At 40.3% G+C, this 15,668-nt stretch overlaps 1 long non-coding RNA gene across 1 annotated transcript in view; it reads left to right on the top strand.

Annotated features, from left to right (window-relative positions):
- LOC130281720 (uncharacterized) overlaps positions 1-3,760 on the top strand; it is a 4,969-nt gene extending 1,209 nt beyond the window's left edge. The window contains exon 3 of the long non-coding RNA XR_008846088.1: positions 3,248-3,760. This is a non-coding gene — a long non-coding RNA (uncharacterized LOC130281720). The remainder of the gene's footprint in view (positions 1-3,247) is intronic.
- Positions 3,761-15,668: the final 11,908 nt, after the last annotated feature.

Below are 15,668 nucleotides of genomic sequence, written 5' to 3'. Positions count from 1 at the left end.
CAGATCATTTGCTAATTCTTTATCCTTAAAATCCTGACAACATGCCACTTAAGAATAAAAGGCAGATTGAATGTCGGATTTCAACGGGAATCATATTAGATGGTGTTAAGAAAGGGTTACATTACTAATCAGATAAGGGGACATACCCATACACTGTAGGTTAATCTGTACTAAAGTAAATCAAAACAAATCAATGAAGGAATTATTCACTGTTAAAACACAATAAACTACACAAGAAGCCTTGAGAATATACAAAATCTTCTGCTGCACATAAGAAAACAGCATCAGATAGCATGGAAAAGTGATGGATATGACACAACATCGGTCTGATAGGGTCAATCAGGCCAGCACAGAACAGGTTAATTCTATCTTTGTTGAAGTTTCATAGTGACGGTGAAAAAAGTTTTTGGCTGGATTGTATCTGTGAAGCTCTTCCACTGCATGTCACTAGAGCCAAGAGAAAGAGAAGGCTGCTCACCCAGCTCAGCAAGGGATAGATAGGCACAACGAAGTTAACCCTCCAGACATGGGAGCGAAGGAGTTAATAGAAGATGGATATGAGAGTGTACCAAAATACTGATCGAAGTCTAAATATTTGATCTATAAGTTTGTATGAAACAGTAAAATACTATGTTGTAATATCCGTATAGAATAGAGTGTATAATAAACAATATAATATTATTTAACTATATATATATATATATATATATATATATATATATATATATATATAGTATAGTAGAATAAAATAAAATAAAATACTAGCATAACTGTGTATTACACTATATCTCTATATCAGTGCAGTATAATATATAGTGCAGCCTAATGAATTATAATCTAATATTACTAGAACACAATGTCATTTAACCATGTTATCAGCATTGCCTGGCGTAGTGTAAAATAATATAATATAATACATCCGTGGATCATAATACAGTGTACAGTGGTCTTCAACCTGCGGACCTCCAGATGTTGCAAAACTACAACTCCCAGCATGCCCGGACAGCCAAGGGCTGTCCGGGCATGCTGGGAGTTGTAGTTTTGCAACATCTGGAGGTCCGCAGGTTGAAGACCACAGAAGAAAATAGTGGTGTTATATCAGTGTAGTATTAAATATAATATCAATAGAACAAATGAAATATATGTTAAAAGTACAATACATCAGAGTAGCAGGGTCTAGTATAAACTATAAGTGTAAAATAGCGCAGCAGAATGGAATATGTTACTGTAGCACCTTGTTATGTAATAGAATATTAGCGCAGTTTAACATGGAATAGAAATAATTCTAATAATAATAATAATTAAAGTACAATGTATATTAGTATAGGGATGTTACATAATATAATGAAATTATGGAATGGTAATCTAAAGCAATCCATTGTAAGAATATGGTATAGAACACATAGAAAATGATAGGCTGTCGGTGTATAGGTCGAGGACAGAGTCACCCGGACTTGCTGTAAAGGGTTAAATAGAGTGTAAAGCAGAATAATGTAGTGTTGCAGATGCTCCCCATAGATGGGACGAGTAGAGAGGAAGAAGAGGGAGCATTGAGGAGTCCCAGGCAGTCTGATCCCATTAGCTCTGTCCTTGGGTTGAATATTTATACGGTCTGCGGGGTGAACAGATGGACTATCAATTTAATTTCATCTTCAACACCATCAGAGATTGATTTTCTACTCGCTTTTAATTTTGCCATAATTAATTGTATCATTACAACTGTTTTCTATTGATCTGCCTATTTAAAGCTGAAATGCAAAGGGGATTTCACCAGATCCTAACAACACACTCAAAAGGAAGAAAGAGAGGAAGGGGGGGGGGGCAGGGGGGTCTGCTAAAGAAAGTTTATTTGGACCACAATTAGGATTTCTCCCAGTGTTTTCTTAGCACCACATGGGAGTGTTCTCTGGGAGAGATAATATTTATCATATAGTATAAAGATGGAATAATTCCTCCAGTAACTTTGTGTGATTACAATTGTCGCTTTATTTAGAAAATCATTTCATTTTTTTTTCATTTTAACACAAATTGCAAACGATTGAGCAAATCCTAGAATTATTGTTTATCAAACAAACTTCTGATCAGCTTTAGAATTTTAGCAACTAAATATTTTTTTTTTAAACAAATGTTATTACTTTTCACAATATATAGAAACAAAAACGATTCACATTGCAATTAGATCCTAAGAAGTGTTAGGACAAAAGATCAACATATGAAAACAATATCCAAGGTATATTCTTGGTAATCAGTATTTATCAACTACATTTTATTAAGCATTTCAATACAAGAACAATGTATATTAGCAACATACAATTAAGAAATGGCATATATAGGAGCATATAAAGCTATATATATATATATATATATATATATATATATATATATATAGTAAAGTATCAAATAAACTAAGAAATCATTTTTTTTTATACATATACATTTTATACATTCAACTTTAGAATTTATTAGGGCACATTACAAAAACTACAATGTGAAAATGAAATAATAGTACAACAAATATAGCAAATTAGGAACTGGTATCTGTGATATCAGTTGGAAATGTGCTTCTTAGATTTAATGTTATTACTATTGAATTTTATAACTTGGGTGTATTAAAAATTATTAATAATAAAATAAAAATTCATATATATATATATATATATATATATATTCACTCCTAATGGTTCCTGAAAATGTTCTGTATCTTACACTTAAAAAGAGTTTGTAAATGTCACAGACACCTTTTTTCCCTTCTTGTCACAGTTTAAGGTTCGTACTGCTGGCCTTGGACATGGTCTTCCTTTCAAGCCAAGTTCAGAGGAATAGGATCTTTGTCAGGTACCCCATGTGCTCCTTACCTGTGTCCTCTGAGGCATACACCTCCTGGTTTAGGGCCCATCTAGCACCAAACCACTAGGTATGTCCAGCCTCCTGCACTCTCTCCTCAGCTGGGTGCCCTGGACTCCCTGCTGGATGGAGCACTCATCCACAACTAAACGGTTTAGATAACTACAAAAGTCAAATAAAAATACTGCCCTGTGCTGGAGTGAGACCTGATACAAGGAGGAAGAATCCATATAAATTAACCCTTTTAGGAGGCATAAACACTCTGCTACTATTACAGTCCTCCAAGGTTCAGCTCAAGAGAAAACTTTGAGCCTGTAAAAGTGTAAAAGTGCAAAGTGAAAGCTTATCATAGTTCTATTCATATTTTTTATCTTTTTTTTCTCTTTCTCTAATTTTATTCCAGAAATATGAACAAGTCATGAAAAATGAACAAGTTTCCCAGTGGGGGAGGAAAAAAAAAAAAGTAGTTTTTTCCCTAACGAAGTTCTTCGGAGTTCAGTGAAAAGGACCGCAGCCCTACAGACCCCTGTATAAGGAGACCTCATTATTTAGATAGACATCCATTTATACAACTAACCCTAAACTGAAAGCAGCCCGGGAGATGACAAATCTCCAGCCCTAAACCGCACCACCAGGACAATCCACTCCACCACCGCAGCCTAAAGATTCCTTATTGATTTAACGATGTGAGAGTCTCTGTCAGGTCCACAGATGGATTCCAAAGAAAAATGAACTCTTTGCACATTGATTCTTCATTAAAGTTGCATTTATGTGTTTGCTAAATTGGTTTAGAAAGTCTATTTGTGCCTTAATATTATTGTCAGACCTGCAGCTTGTGGGCAAACTTTACAGGTTGAGATCCTATTAGGCGCCACATGCATAGGGAGCGCACAATTCATTTTTAAATACCTATTATTTATAAATAAGACATACAATTATTTATAAATACACTTTATTTATACAAATAGAAAAATAGAAACTGACATTAAATTTGAAAAGAATATATATATATATATATATATATATATATATATATATATATATATTGAATGCATTATACTGCTTAATGGTGTGCATTTATTAATGTGACATATTAATCACACATCAATGACAATTTACAGGGTATTGAATGCTCCCATTCCTACCTGACAGCACTATAACGATGAATACACCGCTTTAAATTGTATTAAATATGTAGGTATCTTCTTGGCAGTTAATGGAACTAGATAGGAATGGGTTAAAAGGGACACTGAGAAACAAATGCTAATCCAATTTAACCATCTTCCTGGGAGAGGCAGGGAGCAAAAATGTCTTGCTGATGTGTTTATCCCCTAATCAGTTCATTAGCTATAAACAACATGACATTAGAAGTTGATATTAATTTTTATTCAGCCAGTTGATGTTTAATCGGTCATGGGAGAATGGATAACTGGGAGGAAGATGTTCCTGGCACAGGCCAGTTAGAACTTTATAAAGTGTCGTGTCTGACCAGGAGACAGGTCAAACAAGTCAGGGGGAGGGGGGGGGGGGAGACCACAAGACACAGGAAAGAGTGGGGGACTTAAATATAGGAGCAGAACTTGTAGAAGATGCTATTGTTTACCTGGGAAAGGCAACTCCTCTTGTTATTCTTTTAAGGTGAATTGGTAAGGAAATGTCCTTATTAGCAGACAGAGGTGTGGTGGGGTTTTATGACAAGGACAATACACATTCATTGCTCTTAGTCTACCTGTCATACATTACAGGAAAAGACAATTCACTCTGCAGACCATCATAAAACAAATATGACTGCTCTCCTTTTCATGGAGCACAATAGTCAGGTGTGTGAAAATATTTTTAACACTTGTAATATCCAGTGTTGGGCTAAATGATGTTTGCTCATGTGACTTTGTACTTTAATGACTGTGTCTGTATTCAATTAACAAGTAAACAACATAAACAGAAAAGGCTCATAGTACAGGCATCCAAAAGAAGAAAACATTTTGGGTACCATAGTATATTTATGGAAAAGTCAGATGAGATATATACCATTGATACATGTGGCAATATAGTGTTTTATCATGTATAATAATAATAATTATAATAATAATAGTAATAATAATAATCCAATAATTTAGGCGCTACATGGAAGGAACTTTGCAGCCAGTTCTCATTTAAGTGGTTTGTAACTGTTATTATAAGGTAACACATGAAATCCTACTTTCTTTACACACTGGACAAAAAGGCAAAAATGAAAATAAATACTATGTCATGTAGTTATGATGAAGGGTGTCAGAAAAAAAAAACGCACTCATAAATAATATTTACATTTTAACTGTGTGATCTTATACCCTAAAGACTATGAAGGTGATTAATGGTAATTGCTGATGGTGGGGGGCAAAGCCGTGTGCACAAAGCATGTATAGAGGCACATGGAGCTCTGTAGGTACTCTGTGTGCTGCTGTATGGTGCCTCTGTGTGGCGCTCTATTAGGCTGGGTCCACATATGTCCGGCATCCGGCATAGGTGAATTCAGCCTAAATCTCGACGCAACTGATGCCACAACTGATGACAACTTGTCATCATTTGTATGGCATGCGGCGTCCATTGTTTCTGGGCAACGGACAGGGGAACGCAGCAAGCTGCGTTCCCCTGTCCGGTGCCCTCTGGCATGTCCAGCCATCCGGCATCAAAATTGCGACGCTGGATGATTGTGAACTGTCCCATTCAAATGAATGGGATCAGTTCTAGCATCAGTTTCCCTCCGGTGCACGCCAGAGGGAAACTGTGCCGGACGACTGATATATGTGAACCCAGTCTTACTGAGATATTGGCCCTCATTTGCTATTGGAAACCCGACATGTTTTATCGGGTTGTGCGCCAGAAATTCTGTCAGCGCCAGAATGTGCGCCAGAATAAAAAAAAAAGGAAAAGAAAACCCGAAAAAGGGGCGTTGTCACCTGGAAAAGAGGGTGTGGCCACCAAAAAGGGGCGTGTTCCCCACATTTTAACAAAAAAACTACATATTTACTAAGGTTATCACATAAAATGTGGTGGATTTGAGCTGAGGAAAACCAGACAGATCAGAGCATGTGTAAAAAAAGCAAAATGTAGGGAAAGTGGAAAATGTAGGGAAACCTTAGTAAATACTGTGGAAAAAAAATTGTAGGGAATTAAAATCCACAAAGAAACCTACACTCCACTCTTAGTAAATCAGGGCCATTGTCTGCTTGAAGCAATGTTCTAAGCCACAGTACCTACTTTCCCATCCCTTGAGTGAACTCCATGCATGTCTTTTTTTAACTGCCCTATGTAACTATGTAGTGTGCATAATCCTTTATGGGAAGGTAAACATTGCATAAACTGGGTCAATGCAATTATATCAGTTGTCTGCCATCATTAGACTGAAAAAAGATGGAGTTCAGCATGAACAATGCTATGTGAGAACTGCTATTGTTATTCTCCAAGAGTATCTCCTCTCACATTTTTGTAAATATTTTTATTTATTATCTTTTTATGTGACAACACTGAATAAATTACACTCTGTTGCAATGAAGCACTGAGTAAACAGCCTGTATAACAGTGTTTATTGTTGTGTCCCCTCAAATAACTCAACACACGGCCATTAATGTCAATAAGTGTCAATATTTTGTGTGGCCATCAGCACTGCCTTAAAGAGGTACTCTGGCACTTAGACATCTTATCCCCTATCCAAAGGATAGGGGATAAGATGCCTGATCGCGGGGGTCCTGCAGCTGGGGACCCCCGTGATCTTGCACGCAGCACCCCAGTTAAAATGAGTCCCCGTAGCATTTTCGCTCCGGGTCTGATTACCGGCGACCATGGGGCAAGCGGCGTGTGATGTCACGCCTCCACCCCCGTGTGATGTCACGCTTCGCCCCTCAATGCAAGCCTATGGGAGGGGGCGTGACAGCTGTCACGCCCCCTCCCATAGGCTTGCATTGAGGGGCGGAGCGTGACATCACACGGGGGATAGAGGATAAGATGTCTAAGTGCCGGAGTACCCCTTTAAGCCTCTTCGGCATGGAGTTCCCCAGAGCTTCACAGGTTGCCACTGGAGACTTCTTCCACTCCTCCATAAAAATACAAAGCAGAGGCGCTCCCTGTGGAGGATCACACGTGCTAATGCCGGACAGGGAGGGGAATACAGGTGGTCTCTTACCCACTCTGGTTGTGTACCGACATACACAACAATGGTTAGTGCGTGTAGAAAAGAGGATTTATCTGTCTGTCTGCAGCCTTCCCATATGAACTTGTACAATCCAGTGAACTTCGTGAACGATAGGGAATTCTGAGGCGCAGACCGGAACAAAGAGGCTTCAGGTAGGAGGATTCAGGTATAAAAAGCTTTATTCAGCCAAGATGCAACGCGTTTCACTGCACTTGCGCAGTGAAACGTGTTGCATCTTGGCTGAATAAAGCTTTTTATACCTGAATCCTCCAACCTGAAGCCTCTTTGTTCCGGTCAGCACCTGAGAATTCCCTATCGTTTACGAAGTTCACTCCTCCATGAGACATTGCGCTCTCCTACCTACTATTTGAGGATGGCCCACAATTGCTCAATAGGGTTTAGTTCTGGAGACATGCTTGGCCAGTCCATCACATCTACCCTCAGCCTTTTTAAGCTTAGCAATGGTCGTCTTGGAGATGTGTTTGGGGTTGTTATTATTTGGAATATTGCCCTGTAGTCCAGTTCCCTGAAAGGAGGCGATCATGCTCTGCCTCAGTATGTCACATTACATGTTGGCATTCATGGTTCCCTATATGAACTGTAGCTCCCAGTGCCAAGAGCACTCATGCAGCCCCAGACCATGACACTTCCACCACCAAGCTTGACTGTAGGAAAGACACACTTGTGTTTGTACTTTGAACCAAATAAATGTATCTTGGCCTTATCGGACCAGAGAATGTGGTCCTTAGTCTGCTTGTCTCGAACAAACTGTTTGCAGGCTTTCTTGTGCATCATCTTTAGAAGAGCCTCCCCAGATTACTAAGTTTGGTGGGAGGTAAGCTATAGGAAGAGTCCTGGTTGTTCCAATCTTCTTCCATTTAAGAATGATGGATGCCACTGTGCTCCTAGGACTTTTCAGTGCAGCAGAAATTATCTGTACCCTTTTTAAAATCTGTGGCTTTGCACAATCCTGTCCCTGAGCTCTACATGCAGTTATTTCCACCTCACAGCTTTTTTTTTTTTTTCCTGATATGCATTGTCAACTGTGAGACTTTATATAGACAGGAGTGCATCTCTCAAAATCAATTCCAAATTACTGAATTTAGCACAGGCTACTAAAATTCTGTTTTTACCTTGTCATTATGGGATATTGAGCGCATGATGGGGAAAAATATAAAAAAAAAAAATTTTTAGACCAAGGCCACAACATACCAAAATGTGATTTTTCCCCCCCAAATGTATCTTTTTTTGATCAAGTTTTTGTCATATATCAGGATTTTTCCTGATGCATGTGGCAAATCAGTAGACCCACTTCACTTTAAAGAGGTCAAAAAGGTGGTTTCTGTCAGGATTTCCCTTTATTTTCTGAACAGAATAGTGTGGCCGGGTGCCACTCTCAAGGAGGGTGCCAGAGGCGGACTGACCCGCCGCCACTGCTGATCCCCAGCAGACAGCGCTACATTCTCCTGTATGCGCGATACACGCACATACAGGAGAAGGCGTCCCCTCTGTGTGAGCCGCATCTGCAGCTACACAGAGGAGACGTGACCTCCGCCCCCATGCAGCATGCAGTACAGGCGCAAGTGATGTCACTCATCGGCGCCTGTACTGTGGAGGGGAGAAGGCGCGGGCCCTTGCTGAGGAGATCACTGTGTGGGATACCAGGTGAGCATCCTTTTTTTTTTAACCCTGCCTAAACCTATAGGGAAGGGGGGGGGGTGCTCTACATATACTTATAGGGAAGGGGGGGTAGAGGGGGGGTTGATCTGCATATACCTTTAGAGAAGGGGGGGTGCTCTGCATATACCTATAGGGAAGGGGGGGGGGAGAGGGGGGGTGCTCTACATATACCTATGGGAAAGGGAGAGAGGGGGGGTGCTCTGGATATACCTATAGGGAAGGGGAGGAGGGTGGGGTGCTCTGCATATACCTATGGCGAAGGCGGAGAGGTGGGGTGCTCTGCATATACCTATAGGGAAGGGGGAGAGGGGGGTGCTCTGCATATACCTATAGGGAAGGGGGGGAGAGGGGGGGTGCTCTTCATATACCTATAGGGAAGGGGAAGAGGGGGGTGCTCTGCATATACCTATGGGGAAGGGAGGGAGAGGGGAGGTGCTCTACATATTCCTATAGCGAAGCGGGGGTGCTTTGCATATACCTATAGGGAAGGGAGGGAGAGGGGGGGTGCTCTGCATATACCTATGGGAAAGGGATTGAGAGGGGGTGTAGCTCTGCATATACCTATGGGGAAGGGGGGGGTGTAGCTCTGCATATACCTATGGGGAAGAGGGGGGTTGTAGCTCTGCATATACCTATGGGGAAGGGGGGGTGTAGCTCTGCATATACCTATGGGGAAGAGGGGGGTGTAGCTCTGCATATACCTATGGGAAAGAGGGGGGAGGAGTGTAACTCTGCATATACCTATGGGAAAGAGGGGGGTAGCTCTGCATATACCTATGGGAAAGAGGGGGTGTAGCTCTGCATATACCTATGGGAAAGAGGGGAGGGGGTGTAACTCTGCATATACCTATGGGAAAGAGGGGGGGGGGTGTAGCGTAGCTCTGCATATACCTATGGGAAAGAGGGGGGGGGCTAACTTTGCATATATCTATGGGAAAGAGGGGGTTACCTGGCTACCTGCCTTCCTGCCCTTTTACTGTGCAGGACACCAAGGAGGGCATTATTACAGTTTGTGGACCTATAGATGGAAAGATTGTGTAGAGGAGGGCACTGAATATATGCAGAGTCTGACATGTTTTTCCTGCAGATGTTAAGAGATCCACATGGCGGTCTTATCCACACGGAGAAGAAAAGGAAAGAGGACGCCGCTGATCAGAAAAGACGTAATTGTGAGTCCGAAAATGTAACTGTAATCACTTATATGGTATACACATCCTGTGTACAGCTGATATCTACCGCCATATGGTCCTGTATATAATCACTTATACAGATCCTTTATAGTATAGTGGTCTGTGTATAGTGGTTTTATTCAGTACAGTATGGCGGTATTATCCAATTATTGTGTGGTGGTATATATTTACTCCTTGAATACCAGTATTATTGGTCATGGAAATTTACCTACGTTAAAGTGTTTCTTACATATATAAATTTTAATTTATCGTGTGTGGGATTTGGGTGGAATAGGAGCATGGCAGAAGATTGACGAGCTGCAGAGCCTAGCAGGGGCCCTTGCCTTTTTTTTGGTCCGGGGGCCCCGAGTGTTGTCAGTCCGCCCCTGGGGGCAAGGGAGGGAGGGGGTGTAATTAAGGGGGGTGCGTGTGTATGTGAGGGGGGGGGGTGCCAAATAAAGGGTCCACCCCGGGTGTCAAATGCTCTAGGTACGCCCCTGCATCTATACATTACACAGGAGGATCACAGCGGGTGTCAGGAGTGACATTCTCTGTGATCTTTCCTTAACTGCAGGTACTACAGCTCCCAACATGGAGCATAGCGTGCTCCATGAGGGGAGTAGTAGTACCTGCAGTTAAGGACGGATCACAGCGGGTATAATTTCTGACATCCGCTGTGATTGTCCTATCTATTGCAGAGATGAGGAGATAGTGATAGTGCAGAGCGCTCGCATCTCTGCACTATACTCCGGCCAGTGATACGAATAGAACATCCCTCATTCATATTCATATTTCCTGATGAGAGCTGTGATTGGCTACAACCATCCGGCCAATCACCACTCTGGGCGGAGAATATGAATGAGTGATTTTCTATTCACATCACTGGCAGGAGTACAGTGCAGAGATGTGAGCACTGTATAGAGCTGCTCCGCATCTTTGCTATATTATAGACGATTTCAGCGGGTGATATGTCTATTAGTACAGGTACTACTACTCCCATCATGGAACAGTCTGTTCCATGCCGGAAGTAGTAGTACTACCTAAAAAATTTCAAATAATAGAGAAAAAAAAGTGAAACCCTTAATTAAAAATTAATTAAAATTTTGTTATAAAAAATATACATTTTGTTAAATACATTTTTTCCCATCACTACTGCATCCTTTTTTCTTTTTTTTTTTTTATCCCCTAAACAATGATTTGAAGGGGGGTGGGGTGGTTGTCTAACCGCTGCACCAATTTTTCAACAATTCTGGAACAGTTTGCAAGAGAATAGACAAATTCCGTATTGAAAAACCCTGTACAAATTATTCTGATTTGGCGAACAGCTACCCGAAGGAATGTTTGCATACGTATCAGGCTTAGCCCATACATACTTTTATATCACTGCAAATGTATAATACCAGGGTAAAAAACAGAAGTTTCCTGACCCTTTGGTCTTACAAGGTGAAGGCCAATACTGAAGAGTTGAGGCTGACATTGAAAATGATTGGCTTGTTGTTGGTTTTACAATGGATGTACCAGAAGGTAGAATTTTTATCAGAGATAGCTATTGTGGGTAAAAGGGGAGTTAAAATATAGCACAAAATCATTCAGTGTTTAAATTCAATTCAATGTCATTACCAAACTGAAAGCTTGAATAGTTCCCATTTTGGATTATTTCAGTGCTGAGCTCTTCAGCCCTCCCATAGGCAATCAATGGAATGGCAGTCAAGTCTGCACACTGTAGCTCCATTCAGAGTCCCGTTCAGGAAGCTGTTTTCCAGATCCAGGGCTCCCAGCCTTTACACCCTCCATTGTGGATATGAGATTAGTGATTATGGTAGCAAAACCCCTTTAAACTTACTTGCACAACTTGTTAAGATGGGTTGTATGGTTATGTCTAGAAAGCCAGACAAAAATAACAATGGTGAACTTGAGGATTTGTGAACTTTTAGACATCAAATGCTGGACTATTGGAATTTTACAACAGTACTATAATTTTTAGTTAATTTTTTGTGATAAATAGAAACTATTAAGAGAAATTGTGGTCAGAGAGCTTTGTGATGTAAAACTTCCCTATGTCTCACAGAAAGTCCAATTTTGGCACAGAGTTGCATGTGATATTCCAGACAACTCCATTTCTTGGTTGTGCCTATGGGGTGAGTTGTAAGGCTGGGTTCACACATATATCAGGCATCCGGCATAGTTTCCCTCAGGTGTGCACTGGAGGGAAACTGATGCTAGAACTGATCCCATTCATTTGAATGGAACAGTTCACAATCATCCAATCATCTCAATTTTGACGCCGGATGGTTGGACATGCCGGAGAGCACCGGACAGGGGAATGCAGCTTGATGCCATACAACTGATGACAACTTGCCATCAGTTGTGGCATCAGTTGCGTCCACATCAAGGCTGAGATCATCTATTCCGAATGCCGGACATATGTGAACCCAGCCTAACAGAATGTAAATGACTCCCTGATCCAATGGACTGTTGTGTATAATGTTCTTATTTTATTATACTAATTATACTTTATCATACCATTTTATTGTTTAGTTGTGGTCCAGTTTGCACTTGGAGCCTATGCTCTGTAGGTACCATGGACTGCTGGGCTTGGTGGTGCTGCTGATCGCTGCTTTGCAATGTTGGTGGGAGTGATGTTTCTGTCAGTCATCTCACTTTAGGTTTCCAGTGGTTGACTGGGAACCCTGCCCACATCAATGGTTGCAATAGCGCTCAGCCATGACAGACATTAGAGGAAATATTTCAATTTGGTGCTATTATGAGAAGAGTGGACAGCATTATCAGGAATCTAGAACTGGTCAGAATCTGGAATCTCCGGATTATTCAGTGAGAGGGATCCTCTGTTAGAGGCCTCAATCTGGAGCTTAAAGGAAGAGGGAAAGTGTTCCCCAACCTAGAGATATCAGTGAATAAAGTTTGTGGGGCACAGGAGCAAATTACTGGGAGCCACAACTCATCATTTTATGTGAATAGACTGTGTGGTGTATTCCAGGATAATGGAAAAGCAGCATATTGGGTACTGTGAACTGTTACCATTGGACCTGGTCTAGACCCAAAGCCTGCATTGCCTGAATCCTCAATACTAGAAGGGGATATTGCTCATGGGAAATTTGTGGCTAAAACCATAGCCCCACACCCTTTTCTGATGCTTAAAAGAAACTACAAGGTACTAAGTGGTTTACACAACTACCACTCACCCTTATGGGTGTTATGTAATTTGCATAAAACAGCATAGTCTGCATTATTCAGCTAGCATTGCAAGCAGACTGGACAAAGCTGGGGGCCCTGATTATTAAGATTGGTGCAGGTCCCAGAGGTGTGGATATGCCCTAAATGTCAAGTACCAGCTTTATTTTAAAACACGGTAAAATCAGGTACAGCAACCTTGTCAGCAGCACATCAGATGCGTTTCTGGCTCATGGGTGCCCTTCGTTAGCAACAAAGGGCGCACATGCTCCAGAAAGCGTCTGATGTGAGATCTGAGGTTGCTGTACCTGATTTTACTGTGTGTTAAAATAAAGCTGGAACTCATTGTTATATTGCTGGATCATCGTCTCCTCTTCCTGCTACAGTGCATTCGGCTGAGTGCAGATCCGTGCAAGACAGAGTGGCACTAGGTGAGACAGAAATACTTTGCTTATACATTGTAAGATGAAAATACCACTTTAAGAAAAATGAGGCAAGATCTGGCATGAATTTATATGTAAAAAAAAATGTACTGTAACATAAGGCTATGCTGGCTACTTGGGATTTGTTGTTATTAGATTAGCACTTTGCACTTATTCCTAAACAGTTTGGCAAGTTGTAAATCCAGTTTTGGACCTGAGACACTTTAGTAAGAATGATGGTGTCTGAAATTTTATGCATGTTTCAATTTTATTTAAATATGTCTTGGCCTGCGCTCGTCTACTTAATGTGACCAATCAATCTATCTCTAGCTATAAGACCATCCATCTATCAGTCTACCCTCTTCTGTGGGCCTCCACATTTACTCACAGTACACAGGGAAATTGCCTGAATTCCCAAGAAAATTGACTGCCTGCCACAAGTTAATGGTTAACTTTACAAAGCAAACTTCCCTAGAGAATACAAGGAGAGGAAGAAAACACTGGCATGGATTTGTTGTGCCATTTATTCCTGTTTTTTATGTTTTGATTTAGCCTGTCTTAATACTCAGTTAAACTACATGGTATAATGTGGATAATTAGCTAGTGTCATAAAATTGCTACAGAAAAAAAATACTACTTTACTCTCCAGTACAGATCATTTGTCAGAGTATTCATGACATAAATCAGGAATACATAAAATTAAGGGATGGAAGCTACATTTAAAGGGGCAGCTCCTTTTGTTGAACTTGTCCTAATTTTTTCTTTTACAATTAATAAAAAACATATTTTAATAATAATTTTATACTAATTATTATTTCTTTTTTTTATAATATTTGTCCTCTTTAGTTAACAGTTTTGATAGTACGATTGAATGGAAGTGTCAGATTTATGCACCTTGCCCCTGTGTGCCTATCAAATGAATGTTTCCTACCATTTACAACAGCCTTTATTGTGTATTATGGAGCGGTTATAAAGGGTAATAAAGGGTTTGTTCACACATAGCATAATCACTGCAGAGTTTTTGCAAGGAAGTCAGTAAGTAAAATGTACTGGGTGTTATCAGCAATATATTCACCTTGTTTGTCTTTCAGTCAGTGGACCAAGTATAAAATCCACATTGAAATCCTCAGCAGCAATTCTACAGGATTCAGTGCAGACTTTATGCAGAGAAAACTAGTTATTTGTTGCAGATTTTTTCAGTGAATCTACTTGTGTGAAATTTGCAGCATATATGCTACATGTGAACATACCCTTAGGGTACGGATGGATCCACTGCAGAAAATCCACAGTCTACCCACCTGTAAATCCTCAGAAAATTCACACCAAATCTTGCGGATTTTCATTAGCTGTTGGCTAAATGTTCAGGTAACAACTATCTCTCCTGTTCCCCCCATACACATTAATGCTTGTTAGAACCCATCATTCAGCTCTGGCACTGGTTGATCTCCTGTAAAACTAAAGGCATGGGCAGTTGAAATCCAACTCGCCTGATCCTCCCTCACCCTGTCAAGGGAGAGTCAGGAGGCCTCATAACATAGAGTTGATCGATCCTACTGAACTCATGGGAACCGTGTAGGAATCTTAAAGGGTTATCCGGTGGAATTTTTTTTTTTTTTTTTAAATCAACTGATGCCAGAAAGTTAAACAGAATTGTAAATTACTTACTATTAAAAAATCCTTCCAATACTTATTAGCGGCTGTATACTACAGAGAAAATTCTTTTCTTTTGGGATTTCTTTTCAGTCACGACCACAGTGCTCTCTGCTGATATCTCTGTCCATGTCAGGAACTGTCCAGAGCAGGAGAAAATCCCAGTAGCAAACATATGCTGCTCTGGACAGTTCTTAAAATGTTTTTGTTTAATGCAGCCTGCAGTACATTTGGATGACAGATTAGGCACAAGAATATGACTATATAAGTAAAAACATTTATATTAAATAATCCACATTATTCAATTTATGTAAAATTACATGACATATGCCTTCAGATTAAAAAGCAAAAAAAACCAAAAAAAACAAAAAAAGCAAACAGCAAATAGTAACAATGTATTAAGCTGCCATTAACTAAAAATAAAGCCCAGCTTCAACAGAAAGCGGACAAGGTTCCCACCAATCATTAACTAACAGCTCAAGTTAATTTGCAATTTAAAGTTATGTCCCAAGAGGGGGAATTTTAATAAATAATAGGCAC

Source organism: Hyla sarda, chromosome 7 (genome assembly GCF_029499605.1).
Source record: "Hyla sarda isolate aHylSar1 chromosome 7, aHylSar1.hap1, whole genome shotgun sequence".
Classification (NCBI taxonomy): domain Eukaryota; kingdom Metazoa; phylum Chordata; class Amphibia; order Anura; family Hylidae; genus Hyla; species Hyla sarda.
The sequence above is the reverse complement of the archived record's forward strand: the minus strand, read 5'-3'. Positions and strand labels throughout refer to the sequence as shown.